Here is a 16610-nt window from a genome sequence, read left to right on the forward strand (position 1 = left end):
AAATCCATCCCTTGCCATGATCAAGAGAAGAAGTGACGAGCACGTTCCATAGATAAAGCAACAGCATTCAGCAATTGCCTGTTCATTGTAGATTCTGTTCCTGAAGAGGATTGGAAAAAAATCACGGAGAAGGAAGAAATCAGTGACTACTTGCCATGATGGCTACGTTCTGCCTCCACAGTCAGAGGCAGAATTGCCTCTGAATACCAGTTGCTGGTAATCACAGGAGGGCAGGATGCATTTTCCCTGACAGGTATCTGGTTGGCCACTGTGAGAATGGGATGCTGGACTCAATGGGCCATTGGCTCTTCTATTTTTCTTAAAATGCTTTTGTGCAGAGTTCGGTGCTCTTTTTCTCACTGCCACCACCACTACCTTACCACTCAACAGCAAAATACACACAAAGGAATGGGGGAACAATATTTTCAGGCTTTCAGACAGCCATGTGGCGGTGTCAAAATAGCAGTAAGTGCCTGTCTGCTCCATTCTGACAAGGAGAGGGAAGTGAATGAATGGCTTTTATTTACCCTCCATCCCTGAGCACACATACACACTCCAGTTTGCTCACTCTTCCCATCTAAAGCCCCCCTCCCCCGATAAATTAAAACAAAATGAAACTCAGGCCGTTCCACAACAACCTGCCATCAAATTGACAGAGCTGTGACTATTTGACATCCAACTCGATAATAGAACAGCACCTGTGAGTGACAGTTGAACAATAGGAGGAAAAATGTGCCTTCCATAAATAGGTGAATTTACAGCAAGCAGTATGAGAAATAAATAAACTATTACCCACAAAGCGATGTTTCCCTTGAAAGTTTGTCACCTGCCACTTCAGGTTAAATAACCTTCTAAGTCCAAGGTGTGGCCTGACTTTTTCCTAGTCTTCTGACTTTTCTTGTGGCTCCTTGATGCTGAAATACCAGCATTTTTCATACTGTTTGAAACAGGGCACTGGTCTAAATACATTACACTGCCCACAGGGATGAAGAAGTCAGTTCAGCTTACATTTTAATGTGAAGTTACCCAGTTTGCATTTTCCAAACCAGTAAGCAAACTGGGACGGACAGACAACTATCCTTTGAAATTTGCTCTTTGCTTAATTATTAGGTATAAGTTATTTCACTGAAAAAGGATGTACCAAAGACATATATTAGGTTTTTTTAAGTACATTACAGCATATGTTAGGAAAAGCGGCATACAAAAAATGCAGATATTTGGGAATATGTGCATGAAAATGCTTATAATTTTGTGTGGGAACTTTTGAAAGAAAAGAAATGCAAAGCCATGTGGAAATGAGGTGAACTGAACTGAAGGCGGGAACAATGAGAAACAAATTGACAGGTTCATCTCTCCTTTTTTAAAAAAAATTATTTTAATTATAAGACCTTCTCCACCCCTATGCCTGAATTCAGTGCCCATGAGCACACACTAAGCTGCATGTATTCAGCACACTAAGCTGTTTGTGTGCAGACTGAAGTCCTAATCCAACACTGATGTTCAAAGAAGATGTTCAAATGCTCTCCTAAAGAAGCCAACTTGGGAAAAGGCAAGAGCAAGAGAGGATTAGGTGGTCAGAAACCCCACCCCATCCCTCACACATGATGTTTCTCCCTCGTTTCAGGCTTCACAGGGGCTTGGGTGACCGTGTTGTCAGTCCTCTGTTGCAAGGAAGAATATCCCTCTGGCTTTGCTTGATACAGGATCCCTTCTAATTCTAAGTCTTGGACAAGCCAGGCTAACCTCCTGGTGAGACGATAGTCTGGACAATAACCCATTAAGGTGGGGTTTGGTGTGGGTCGGCAAATGAGGGAGAGCCCCTCCCTCAACATAAAAAGCCAGAGTTTGGATCAGAGATAGCAGTGACGTGATGTAGAGATAAAGCAGCAAGCTGGAGAGAGAGTCACAGCAATGTTTGAGAGCAATGTCTGATCTGTTTGAATCCAAGGCTGTTGCTATGGGAGAAATGAGACCCATTTGGGGGGTTAATGCTGTGAACCCCTTCATCGTAGGATTAGGTTGTCTATATGTGCAAATAAACCATACATCATATGGACACCACAGTCTCTACTGTGCCTCATTTCAAAAGAGAAAAACAAACAAACCTAGAACCCCTGCACTCTTGCCCCACACAGAGATTGGGGTGCCATGGAAAAAGATGCTTCAGCTATATCTGTTTCTTCCTCCTCACATTTAAAATTCACCTGGCATATTTTTTTATATTTCCCATACCCTGGATTGCCTCCTCCCTTACCATTCTCCTTTTTAAATAAAATTGTGTTACATTTCTAATGTGGTTTTAAAGCATACTTTTATATGAAGCAGCCTGATTGCCATTGGTGTGTAACATACATTATACAAAAATGTGTTTCGGTTTTTGTTAGGGCAACTGACATTTACACTATTAGCATCAGCATCAGGATTCAGCTCAGGATTACACCACAGGAAAGAACACCATGCCCACATCAGTTTTCACCTTCTATATCTCTGCAGCATATGGTTCCTTTCCAAATCTTCTAGCACTGAGAAGAACAAACTTGACGCAACTTTCTTTTAAGGCTTGGCAGCTACTGAGAATCTGCAGGTTAGCTTCCCTGCAGATCCATCCACCCACTGGGGATGCAGAAACAGCTTCCATCCCTTTGTCAGATGACAAGCAAGTGGCAAAATATATTCAGCCCCACTACCCCTTGTTTATCTACCATGACAGTCCACTTTGCCCCCTTGTGTAACACACTACCCTGAGGGTTTCCATGACCTTTCTCAAGCTGTTCTAAGCTGTCATGAAGTCCTCTGTCCTTTCCTGTATTTCCTTTCACTCTTTTTGTGCCCCTCCATCCTTCCCCTCCTTTCTTGATCTTCATGAGCTCCCTTTATTGCCACCCTCTTAGAACTTTATCTCCCGCTGTCTCTCTTCATGTGAGTTATACCTTCTCTCACTTTCCTAGTCCCCCCCTCCTGTCTGTTCTCCACCCTCTCCCTTTGATAGTTTCTCTTTTCTTTCTCTTTGCCTCCATTTGTTGAAAAGACAGTGAATTTTCAAATAAGTCATATGTTCATAATGATTACAGCAGAAACCCCCATGGTCTACACACAGTAAAGATGCTGTGTAGGTAGGCAGAACATCTGTTCCATGTGTGTAGATAACAACCCCAGAGGACTTTACTGTGTACCGAAAAAGGGAGCAGAGTCACCGGTCAGAAATATATGCAACATTCATCAGCATTTTCATGTACACATTTTTGCATGCAGTTTTGTCCAAAATACACAATAGTCAAAATGTAGTTCCCCCAATATTTACATTTTCCATAGCAATGCATTGTTGTATTCCATGTACCCTAATATGTACATGCTTTTTCATACATGTGCAGTGAAAATTTTTGAGAACTGCAAATCTCAAAGGCTGGCTCAATTTTAGTTCGCATATTGCTTCAAAAAGGGTGAACTAGATCTATTTGCCTGAAAATGCAAAGCAGAATCAAACTTCTCTCCCATCCCTAGTTATGGCCCTGTCACAAAGGGTACTGATATGTATAGAGTGGAACAGAATATATTTGCAGAGAAGATCCATGGGTCTGTTTCCACATTCACAAGGCCTTATGCAAGCAGAAAAGGGCATGGCGGAGTTACAGTACAGCTAGCTAGTCTCTTATCCTGAACTCTCTCTCTTTGCATATATGGTCAAGGGTATATGCAGATTTACAGCAAAGTATCTCATGCAGGCTAGTTCCATGTGCCACTCTGTTTGCTACAAGAGCCTAACTGCAGTGGAGGAAACAGGACCCCATGGATAGCTTCTGTGGGCACTTGTGGCACCCATGGGGGCTGCAGTTGTAATCCATAATTTGGGAGCTCATAAGTCATGCAGAACAATTCAAGTCTGTCCCCATTTATCTTCCTAATCTATGCTTAATTAGACCTCCATACTTTTCTCATGTTTCCTTTTTATACAGCCTCTCTCTATCTACCTGGTTCCCCTTTCCTTCGTCCTCTTCTTCTTCTCCTTGTAAGTTAAGGTCAGAGTTTCCTTTGTCCCCTGTGCTGAGTCAAACAAAAAACACTGGTGTTTTCTTCCAGTGCTGCCTAACAGACGGAGCTGAAGACTATCAAGTTTCTTGCTGAAACCAGGTTTGCAGAAATGGCGGATAGGCAGAATTATTTATAGAAATGGCAGATAGGGACACATAGACTTTGACCATGCTCCGTGGCTCAAAGTAGCAATTTCAAATACTGAAGCCAAAGCTTTGAGACAAGCTGGGGAGGACAAAAGGACTGATCTATAAAAGCACACTTATTTCATAAGTAAAAATAGGAACACCCCAGTTATGCCCCAGCTGTATGCTGTATTCATCTGGTCTAAATTCCCTGTACTTTCCCAACAATTTAAACAGGAAGAAGGAATGTTCTTTGGATCGAAGCAGGTATGGGCTACCTTTGGCCCAATGGCATGGCCAATGGCCAGGGATGATGGGACTTTTAGTTTAGCAACATCAGGCAAGCTAATAGTTCTCCACATTTGGATTAAATACATAGTTGAAAAATAGTTGTCCTATAATAATTAGTCACCATCCAAAATAATAGCCAAGAAACTGTACTGTAAGTTGTGCACTGCATGATGCCTTAGTGTTCATGCATTGACAGTCAACAAGGCAAATGATAAGAGATGGTGGGAATTGTTGTCCAACAACTTCTGGAGGGCATCATGTTACCACAAGTTCTGTAGCAGGAAGATTCTTAAATGCATTTTCAACTGGTACAGTTAATACATAGGGATTCTACCCCTCTAACCCTGTTATACACAGGGAGCCATGTTCAGACAGTTGTCTGATTATGTAAAATATTTGAGAATATCACATCATAGACAACAGATGCTTTAAAGAGTTGACAGAGCTTTTCACTTTATTCACATGGGGACAGTTTTGTATAAACGGTTTGCTACATAAAGCTGAAGGGGTACATATTCTGTGCCACACTAAAATTGTGTGCCAGGATAATTTATAATATATCACTGTGCATTTGGAAAAGACAGAACTAGAAAACTTGGGGAATTTGATTGTTGTGGATTTTGATACGAGCTGACAAAATCTGCTCTGCCGTGACTAATGTGTATATTGGAAGTTACTTATCCACCGTTATTGGCACTTCCAAAATGTTAAAGCTACACTTAGAAATAACATATTTTGAGTGAAAATTTGTTTAGAAATGCATATTTACATAGGCATTGAAATGCAAATTCCATGCAAATTTTTAATGTGTTCAAAAGTGACACTGATTTAAAATTGATTGACAGTACATTACCAATCATGTCTACTCAGATATAAGCCCTACTGAGTTCAATGGGGCTTCCTTCCAGGTGAGGTTTGCAACCCTGATTCACTCATGTAACAGAATATACTGCTGAAACTGAGATAAATCCCTGGAGAGTAATTGAATGTCAAGCTAAGGTGTTAATAGAAACCAAAAATAAAAACTGTAGATGTCAGTATTCCTGGTCAGGACAAAACTATTAATAAATATTGGAAGGGTAAACTAGAAATAAAAATGGCTGAAGGCTCTTGTAAGTGGTTTCTGATTCTAAATCATAATGGAAAATTGGTAAAAATAGATTTATTCTTATCCCCTCCCCAAGAACAATGGAGGAAGGTTTCAAATGAAATCACATCAGTTGGTCTGACATAATTATACTGGTGCATTTAAAACTGAATTCTGGTGTAGAGATGCATCAGTTTTTATAACATGTCATGATGTAAATGCTTGAGTGCAGAAGATTTATCACTTAGGAGGAGGAGTTCCTACCTACCCACTCTATTATGATCTCTTTCCTTTCACTAGCTATCTGCAATTTTGTTGTTCCCACTGAAGGTGAAAACTATGGCATTGTTCAGGGCTGTCCAACATGGTGCCATCCAGATTTTGATGAACTGCAATTCCCCCAGTCAACATGGCCAATGGTTAGGAGTGATGGAATTTTGAATCCAACGTCTGGAAGGCACCATGCTAGCTACCATTGGTGTGGTTATTAGATACCTTAGGGATAAACCCCATTCTTGCCTAAGGTTCCCACTTGGGTTGACTAACAATTGAGGGGGAAAGTTGTTTAACTGGGCTCAGATATCTAAAGGGAACAAAGGGAGGGAGCAAGCCCTCAGACAAAACTGAAAGCTGGTAAGAGGAAGAAAATGAATGCACAATGAGGGGATGTAGATACAAACCTCCCTTATGTGTTACAAATAAGCATATGGTTGCCACTTGAGGGGGGCTGAGAAAATGAGGGCAGAAGTTCAATACACCCCCTGTTCCAGTACCATGCAACTTGTGGAGGGTGAAGGTTTGAAGCAAGGAGCCTCCTGTAGTTGTGGAGGATTTCTATACATATTGGAAAACTGGGGCTCTAAAACATGCAGGGAGCCTACAGGGGTGCATAAGACTCCTTGTTTCACACAGCCATAACTCGGAGAGTGACCTGAATGGCAATAGGTTGGAAGTAGCACATTTGTCCCCACTGCCATTCCTTATGTGGCAACTTAATGCTTAAGTGTAACTCCTGAAGAGAGCTTGGGGAGATGGGCTTTAGAGCTCCTCTCTGTTTGGGGAATCTGTGCCTTTGGAACTGACAGGCCAATGGGAGTTGGAGTCCAACCAGAATATTACAGACTGATTTAAGGGCAACTAGTCCATTTATATTGTAATAATTTCCATTGTTGCTTCTCAGTGTTGTGAATGGCCAAGAACTGGGCTGAGAGAAGAATTGTGAACAAAAACAACAATGGCAAAAATCAACTAAGGCAAAACAATGTGCCAAGATTAGGGGGAACTCCCAGGAAATTTTAGAGGGACCAAAAAAGTACAGGTGAAGTAGAGGCAAGTAACCACAAATGAATCTTCCCAGGTTTTAAATTATCTGCAAGCATCAGTAAAGATGGCCAGTACTTTATTGTGGTTACTGAGTGAAAACCTCAGCTCTGCATGATGCAGCTGCAGAAGCAAAAAAATCTTTAGCTCCTGAGGAATAAAACTAAGAGTTCATATAGGAGAAAGCTATTTCATTAATCAATGGCATATCCCCACCAAACATGTTGAGCTCATTTTAGGAATGAACAGCATTCATAAGAAGAAACAGAAATAAGGATCTCAACCTGATAGGAGGCATATATCAAAACTGAACAAATATATGTCTCAAGTCCATGGAGGTTGATGGAGCCAATTTAAAACTGAAAACAATGTGAATTTTCCTGAAACCATTATACAGTAATAAAATCATTTACACACAATAAAAAGGTAGTTTAATATGGTATATATCTGGAGGGACTCTGGAGCAAGTAGCCTGGGTTACCACCCCCTGCCCCAAACAGAATGTGTGAGAATATTTTCAATTCAGCTCTAGCTATTCAGTTCCAGAAGTAGTACCGTGGCTATTTAATGATTTCATCATGTGCTCCTCACATCTCAGTCCACACTTAATGAATGTGGTACCAGAAGGCTATAGAAATTGGGCCAGCTGTGTTGCAGCAAACATGAACAGAGTGCAAACTGAAAATGTAAGTAAGTGCTATGCTATTTCTGTACTTCTGTTTAGAAAGCTGCCCTATAATGGGCCCATCAAACTCAGTACAGTGGTACCTCGGGTTAAGTACAGTGGTACCTCGCAAGGCGAATGCCTCGGAAGACGAAAAACTCGCAAGACGAAAGAGTTTTTCGTTTTTTGAGTTGCTTTGCAAGACGAATTTCCCTATGGGCTTGCTTCGCAAGATGAAAACATCTTGCAAGTTTGTTTCCTTTTTCTTAAAACTGCTTGAAGAGGTGCAGTTGCAACTTGACCGTGCTTCGCAAGACGAAAAATTCACAATACGAAAAAACTCACAGAACGAATTAATTTCGTCTTGCACTGTACTTAATTCATTCCGGAGGTCCGTTCTTAACCTGAAACTGTTCTTAACCTGAAGCACCATTTTAGCTAATGGGGCCTCCTGCTGCTGCCGTGCCGCTGGAGCACGATTTCTGTTCTCATCCTGAAGCAAAGTTCTTAACCTGAAGCACTATTTCTGGGTTAGCGGAGACTGTAACCTGAAGCATATGTAACCCGAGGTACCACTGTATTGTTGACATTGATTGGCGGTTGCTGGCCAGGATTTCAAGCCAGAGGGGCTCTCAAAGCCCTGTGTGAATATGCCAAGGATTGAAATTAGGATCTTTTGCAATCCAGTTGGGATGCATGATGGAGTTTTGGCCTTTCCCCATTTAGAGACAGATGGATGCCAACAGCAACAACTTCCAGTTTATAATTAAGTACAAAGGTGCAACCCAAACCCCAGCTGCTGCTCCGTGGGGTTTTGCAAAGTGGTGGGATCACTGTTGTTTCCGCAGCCCTGCCACACACACACTCCAGCCAAGGTAGAAAATAGGTGAGGGCAGACAAATCTCTGTGCTAGCCTACAGCGGATAGAGGTTCAAGTGCGGCTTAGGCCCAATGCTGACTCAGCCCTTTCCCCTCCCTGCCCCAGGACACCTTGTTTTGAGGCTTTCTGTTGGCCTGCAACCCAAATGCCTCCCCCCCCAGCCAGTGGCATCACAATGGGGGGCATGGTGGCAGTATGCCCCGGGTTCCATGTCTGCGGGGGTGACAAGAAGTCACACCGTGGGGGCTTGTGGCAGTGCGAGCAGCCATCGCGCAGCCTCAGCCACATGTGGAGGATCCTCCGTTCGTGGCTGCAGTGGCTCCAGCAGCAAGTCACTATACAGTGCGTGTGCGGCATCGCTACATATGGCACATGCGTTGTACATAGCAATGCCACACATGCACCCTATATAGCGACGCCCACCCCGAGTGCCACAATGCCTTCCTTCGCCCCTGCCCCCAGCTAAGTAGCAAAAAGGGGTTTGGGATTGGGTCCTTTCTCATATACATTTAAACATTAAAAACAGTAAAGCGAGGAGGCCAATAGAGCAGGAAAAACCAACTAGCAACAGCTTGCAGTCTGGCAAGTGAAATGCCTGCTGGAATAAAAAATATATTATGGGGTAGCAGAAGGTGAGAAAGGAAGGAGGGGCAATGGATCTCCTGAGGCAAGGCCTCCCACAAAGTAGTAAACTCAACCTGGATTGTTTAATATACCCATCCAAGGCCTAAATATTAGTCTTCCTTGGGCAGCAATATTTATTTCTCTCCACTGCCAGTATGAAGCAAAACAGCATATTTTTTAAGAGAGTGAGAAAGAGAATGAACCATCTACTACTTTTTACACAGGACGAAGCATCGAATCTCACTGTTGCTTCTAATTAGTTTTTCAGCTTTTCTGAAATGTTTTTTGTGTGTTATCTTCCCATGAATATTCCAGAAAATGACTTCAGTCACATAAGAAGGGAGCCGGAGGTGGGGGGGGGGAATACTGAGTCTGTTAACAGAAGGACATAATTGAGAGTACTATCCTCAAATAAAATATTTTCTTGAATTTGTTAAAAATGCACATTTGCATCAGAAAACCTGACTCTAATGGAGTTATGCTCACCCAATTAGGGAAGTGAAATGGTACTATCCAATTTGTCTTCCCTTTTAAATCTATCTCCACTCAAATCCTGTGCATTAAGCACTACAAACAACTGCTTTCAAAAAGCTACAGATCAGATTGCCCCCCCCCCAGTAATTAGTCCAGTAAAATATTCAGCTAGCCAATGCATTTGTAATGAGCAAAGACGGCTGTCAACTATTGGTGAGTAGTTACTGTGATCTGTCATGGCCACAGCAGTGCCGGCTGGGAGAGGACATGACTTTCTCTCCCCCCCCCCCTTGGTTGCAGTGGCTGCTGAGGATCGCCTGTGGCTGCGACCGGTCCTCAGCTATAAATGCCAGCCATGCCCAGTACTTACTCTCAGTACGCTTTGCTTGAAGGTAAGCAGGTAGATCATACATAAGACCTTGCTGTGGAAATATTGGGTTGCCATATTTTGGGGCCAGGGAGGAACTTGCCTTCAGACAGATTGTGTCTGTCTGAGGGCTTTGCCTACCTCATAGCAATTGTCACAACTTGATGGCGGATAAGGCATTGGGTTGGCTCCTTAATCAAGGCAGATGGGGGGTTATGAGCGTCTCCTCACTCCAAGGAATTAAGATGCCCCATTAAAGGGGTCCAGGGAATTGTGTTTCTGTCCAGACACCCAGGCAGGAGCTGATGAGCCATAATGAACTTGGAGGGGTCACCATGATTTGATGTATGTCACAGGGCATACCCTAACTGTGGATCAACCCAGTCAAATAATCAACCAGCAGACAGGCTGGATAATTCAGAATACACACCAAATGCCTTTAACAAAACCTACAATGAAGTTGTAGTCTGATTAATCCCACAAAATGATTGTCTTGTGCTTATTGCATCTTCCCATGCTCTGCCCCCCCCCCCCACTGCCGCCGCCTGCAGTCTCACTGGGCCTGCAATGGTGATCTACAATATGGACTGGAGCAGCTTCTTTTGATAACATCTGACTGACCCCTTTGCCCAGGACTCACATACAGTAGAAGAGACAGTAAAACTGGGTCAAGATTGTTTTGCTCATTTTCATAAGCTTTTGCTCATTTTCATAAATTTCTGAGATTCCATGTGATTTGGAAAGCCAAGGAAATGGACTCAATAAAAAGTCTAAGGAGACTGAAAGTGTTCTAAACCAAAACACTGAGCTGCCAGAAACATATTAATTGGATATACCCCACCAAAGTTAAAGCATTTTTAAGTACCCTTGCTTAGCTTCTCAGGAACACAAGCATACAAATGTTTCATTTCATACATCCCTCGCAGCACTCTGAATGAAGCCCATGCCAGGTTCAAGTAGGCCTTGCATTTCAGGTGAAGCAAAGATGGTAATTTCAGCTTGGAGTTCATAAAATAGGTTCAAAGTGTGGCTATATATTTTTTAACAGAACCTACCTCCAATGCAAATTCTGATGATTAGAAAGAAACTGGGTCTGTTATAAAATGAAAGCATTTGAAAGATTGAAAGAAATGTTCATTATAGAATATAATGGGTAAATAAGAACATGTTCAATCATTCTCAGAAGTTAACTTTTCTGGGTAGAAATCAGCATTAATCACTGTAATTGCCAATTGGTGGGAATTATTTCTACAACTATTTTTTTCCCACTGGACTGAAAAGTAACCCAATATATTCAAGCATGGAATCCTGCCAAACTGAATGGAATTTAACCCTTGCTGTCCCAGACCCAAGGGAACAGGTATACACAGCCAGTGCAGGGTTTTAACTCCTGGTGGGCCAAGAATGGCATGTGAGCCTGATGTTCTGCACCCATGCTGAAAAAGAATCCATGACATTTTCACCAGTGTAGTATTTTTTATTGATTCTTTCATGCTTTTTCTAATCCTTTCTACTGTACAAGAGGCTCATTGCTCACCATTCAAATAGCAGGAGTACTTAGCTATTTCACAAAACACTGATCTAATGCTTTTTACCAATCCCATTTCAAACAGCTCACTTGTCATTACTCATAGCACTGGGCCATTTTGCACCCTTCCCCATTCCACATAATTGGCTTAATGCACAACATCTTTTGACATAAGCCACTTTTAAAAGAAAATTGTCTCTGGGATAAGTGCTGAGAAACTTGTTGCTACACTTTGGACATCACCTGCATTGCAAATATGCACTTTTCATTGCCAAAAACAAAAGGCACAGAAATCTGTTGCATTTCTAACTTACATTCACTCTACCAGAATGATCTTTGTAACTTGCCTGAACAGTGGCTATAAAATCCATTAATTTGTGGCCCTTCCGATAGCCTAGTTCTCTTTAACTGCAATCACCTATCAAACTGCAAATGTTGCCTTTCAAGAAAACTAAGCCATTGCATTTCAAGATATTCAGAAAGACAAAATTTGAAACATTGCCTTCTGCCTCTTTTTTTGCTCTTGAATCCTTACCTAATTGTAACTTCCTTTTTTGAACGTATTACAGATTAAGGCTGTCTCGTTTCTTTTTTCTCCCCCTCCCCCCCCCACAATGGAGCTATTTAAGAAATTGATTTCCATTGTTCAGAAGCTCAGGCTGGAAGATGATGTCTCTTCTTCCAGCACATCAGACAGACAGACAAACATGAGCCCATGACAACATCAAAGCACCTCAGGTGATCAATTGTTCCTGTTTCAACAAATGCTGACAGCATTTCATTCCCCTTGTCCCACTGTCTTCTTTTTCGCTGCATTTCTTCTTCCCATTAAAACCACACATTCTGGCTTGTGTGATGGAAGAGACTGAAATACCTCTACTACTGAGCTGTTTGGGAGCAAATGCTTGTGTTTGTTAACTCGTTAGTCCACCCATCCATCATCCCTTATCAGTGTGCATATATGCCCCTCTCTAATCTCCTTTGCATATATAGTGTTCTTCATACGCAATATTACAGAATGCATTGTAGTCTGATTTACACAGAGGTTTAGCATCAGTTTAAATATCATGTAGCTATAGCCAGCATCAAGAGTGCAATGTCTGCATTATCAATGAAATGCCTGTCACTTGGCCCCTTAAAGAGACAACTATGAGCCATAGACAGCTGGCTCAGCTTTTACAGGACTAAACAAAGGCCCAAAGCCAGCCCACCCATGAGGCAAAGTGAAGAAGAGTTTGGATTTGATATCCCGCCTTTCACTCCCTTTAAGGAGTCTCAAAGCGGATAACATTCTCCTTTCCCTTCCTCCCCACAACAAACACTCTGTGCGGTGAGTGGGGCTGAGAGACTTCAAAGAAGTGTGACTGGCCCAAGGTCACCCAGCAGCTGCATGTGGAGGAGCGGAGACGCGAACCCGGTTCCCCAGATTAGGAGTCTACTGCTCTTAACCACTACACCACACTGGCGAACACCTCAGGTGGCAGAATCCATTGGGGCAACGCAACAGATCCAGATGTCAGTCTTTCTTTCCCCTTTGCTCCCAAAATAGAAATGTTCCTGATCTGAAATGGTTTTCACATACCACCTCCTGTCTCTTGGAATGTTATCTCAAAACGTGCATGTAAACATGCATTTTCCGTTGAAACATTTGAACTGCTAAGAACCCCAGAGAAGTGCAAGATCTATTCGAATATCTAAGTTCCAATCCACACATCATTTGTCCAAGAGGTATTGGGCACTTCCTAAGAAACTTCCCAAGCCCCTCTAAATCTACATCATTATGTGGTTTTTGGACGCTTATCCCCTTGAATTGGCTTGAATCCCTTTCCACCCACCATTTGAATTCAGTTAATTTTCTGTGATTTCTTGAATAACACACAAACACGAACAGAGTGGAACTGTTAATGGTTATGATAATTTCTTCAGTCTGGAGCCTCCCACCCTCTGCCATGTTAAAGAGGCCTCAAATGCAGAAGGTGCAGTGTCACCTCGAATGTAAAATCCTTTGCTGTTTGTGTATGCATGCCTCTCTGTGTGTTGCACGTGAAGGGAAAAGCCACAAAATGCAACCCATAAAAGGTTCTTCATATGACTGGGAATCTTTAGAAGTCCTTTGAAAGACATGAAGGCAGAGAAATGATCTTAACAAAAGAACAAAAAGGGAGGGGAGAACCCACACTTGAAAGGGAACAGAAGTTCAGAAGTATGTGGGGGTGGAAATAGTCTTCAGTATGAGGAACAGAAAAAAGAGCTCTCTAACTCAAAGCAACCAAAAGAGCTCAAAGAAAGCTGTGACTTGCTATGCCAGCTGCATTCTCATGCTCTGGGGACTGCAGGGTGGAATACTACTGGACTGTGATCACAATTCCCTAGGACACAAGGGAAGACTGTCCGATACTGCCATGAGGCCATGGTCTACTCTTACATCACCCAGAGCTTGCTTACCTAAATAGCTGGCTGACCATGAAAAGAAAGGTGAGCTAAGTTTTCATGGGTGAATGTAAATGAACGAGAAGGAGGGGAGGTTTATCACCCCCACTCACCTCAAAAAACTTTTCATCTGGTTATATATAAGCTTTACTTCTGTTCACTGCACTTCTCGGCAGCTCTCTTACAGTGATTTTTTATAAAAATTCTTACAGGCTACATCAGCTAATCATGAAGATGTCATAGTACCGCGTCTTCAATCAGATTTGGCTATGTGACAACTTTATAATGCTTATGATGCTTTCCACCTCCCATTCTGAACATTTTTTCCCTCCTATTCCATAGTCCTTCTGAACTATCATCCCCCAGTAATAACCTAATTGGTTAAACAATGACTCTTTGACTGAGGGAGACAGTGATATCTCACAGCGTGCTTTATTTTTACTATTATTTTGCTATCAGCTCAGCTTCAGATTGATCAGCTTTCCTCACCTTGGGTGACTTCAGTCAGTAAGTAAGAAATAATTTCATGTGCATTGCCTTGAGTTCCTTAGAGGAAGGGTGGGATACATACATACTGTACATACATACATCATCACCATCATCTGAATTTCACTTATCGAAGCAGGGATACGTGTGTGTTTTTTTAAAGCATTTAAGAGTGGAGAATCCAAGTACCCAAAAGCGTGCATGTACGGACACTGCTTAGAAGGGGGCAAAAAAACATGGCAAGTGATTGCAGCAATTATGTAAGGGAGACAACACAGGAATAGAGGGATACTGGGTACACTCAGAGCATTGGAGAGCATAGGCATAGCTATATTTTCAATCTGATTCAGGCAACCAGGTATTAAATGTAAGTGTGTGGTGTGGTGTCCAACTAAGACAAGATAGGAGTGTGTCCCACCTGGTGTGCCTTATTCCAGTTTCCAAGAAGGAGATTCTGACTAAACCTCAGGAAGAACTTTTCTAAGAGCTGTTTGACAGTGGAACAGACTGGCTTAGAAGGTGGTCCACCCCCCGGGAGTGGCCCTGCCCCATACCCTCTCATGATTGGCCAATTGTGCAAGCAGGCAGAATCCACTTCCTGGGATGCACGCTCAGTCCAGGGATATCATTTGCCACTTGGGAAGTGGCCTGCAAAGGGGGCTTCTGCCACTAGATCACAGTAGATGGGAGAAGCACCGGCCCACAACAGTGCCCACCTAAGCGGGTGAGCAGACTTCTGCAAAGTCCAGCTGAGTCCTGTACTAGGAGGACTGTAACATCACGTGCCACAATCCTAGTTTCCAAATGCTAAATCCATGCTAGTTTCACATACTGACTACACAAACAGAAATACAAGTGATTGCTTTATATATGATTTTCCCCCTTGCATCTGCTTGCCTCCTATATCCATGTGTTCACCTCATAAAAGTTACATGAAGATTTAAGTGACATTAATAAGTCTGAGTCCATCATTGCGGCAAATACTCTTATGGATCTAATGCAATAATAGTGCAATAATACTGAAAAAGAATGAGACTGTAAAAGCTTGCTTGAGAAAGAAATGCATTTGTTTTCTTAATCCCCTTGACATGAATTGCTTGTGTCCCCAAATTAAAGGGGGGAAAACATTCTAGCTCTGAGATACTTAAAGACTCATGCAAGTCTATCTTAAGACAACCTTGCCTGACTTTTGCAGAGTACTCTAGATTGATTTTGCCAATTTGCCCAGAATTTACATGTAAGGAAACATGGGTAATACATAGGGTGGTGTGGGACAACATTCACCCACCTAGACTGCAGAGACCTCACTTGTTCTCTAAGAATTCTCAAACATTATAGACAAACTCAGATTACAACTGCAAGTTCCTTTGATGCCCTTGGGTGCAGCTTATCAGGCCCTGGAGATTTGCATTGCTTATTTTGTTATTGCCAGGTTGGGCGCTGCTTTCCTTTTTTGCTGAAGACAGAGACAAAGGAGATGTTGAGCAGTCTCACCTTCTCTCTATCACCCAAAAGCATTTATCTGTCTTCTCCATGCATAGGACCTACTACTTGCTTGTTCTCCCTCTTGCTTCAAACATAACCAAAGAAACCTTTTCAAACTATTTTAATCACTCTTGCAAGCCTGAGCTCATTCTGAACTTTGGCCCTCCTGACCTTTCCCTTCAACTCTTGGCTACTTGTGTACACTCTTAATAATTTCCTCTTCTTCTGCCCTTAAATCTCAGCTCATCTGTAAGCTCCTTATGCAGCCATGCTGGTTTTTTTTAGATGCCTCCCACTTTTCTTTCTTGTTGGAATGGAATTGTCAGCATTTGTGCCTTCAATATTTCACATTTAAGAAACTCCCATCCACCTTAGATTCCCTTCTCTTAGAATATTTCTGGGCATGGGATCTCACCCAGTAGTTCCTTAAGCTTTTTGAAATCAGCCTTCTTAAAGTCAAGAGTTCATATCCGAATGGACTCAGCTTTACCTTGCCTCTGTATCATGAAACCCATGAGGACAGCATCACTTAATCCCAAAGTTCTCAGTTGAATAAATAGGAGGGTGATGGAGGGCAAAAGGGGATTAAAAGCACCGAGAAGGGAAATGGAGGAAAGATATGAAAAGCAGAAGGGGTATTATAGATAAAACAGCTGAAAACGGGGATGGAGGGCAGAAGGGTTGGGGAAAATTATCAGTGTCCATGTCTGCATTAAGCGACTTACAAAGCACTGATGATCTCTAAATGGTCTGCTTCTTTCGTTTATTACTGTGACACCTGCAGAAACATTTGGTTGAACTGCAGTTCTCCTGTTGAGCT

This window comes from Podarcis liolepis (genome assembly GCF_965112155.1).
Source record: "Podarcis liolepis genome assembly, chromosome: 4".
In the NCBI taxonomy this organism is placed as follows: domain Eukaryota; kingdom Metazoa; phylum Chordata; class Lepidosauria; order Squamata; family Lacertidae; genus Podarcis; species Podarcis liolepis.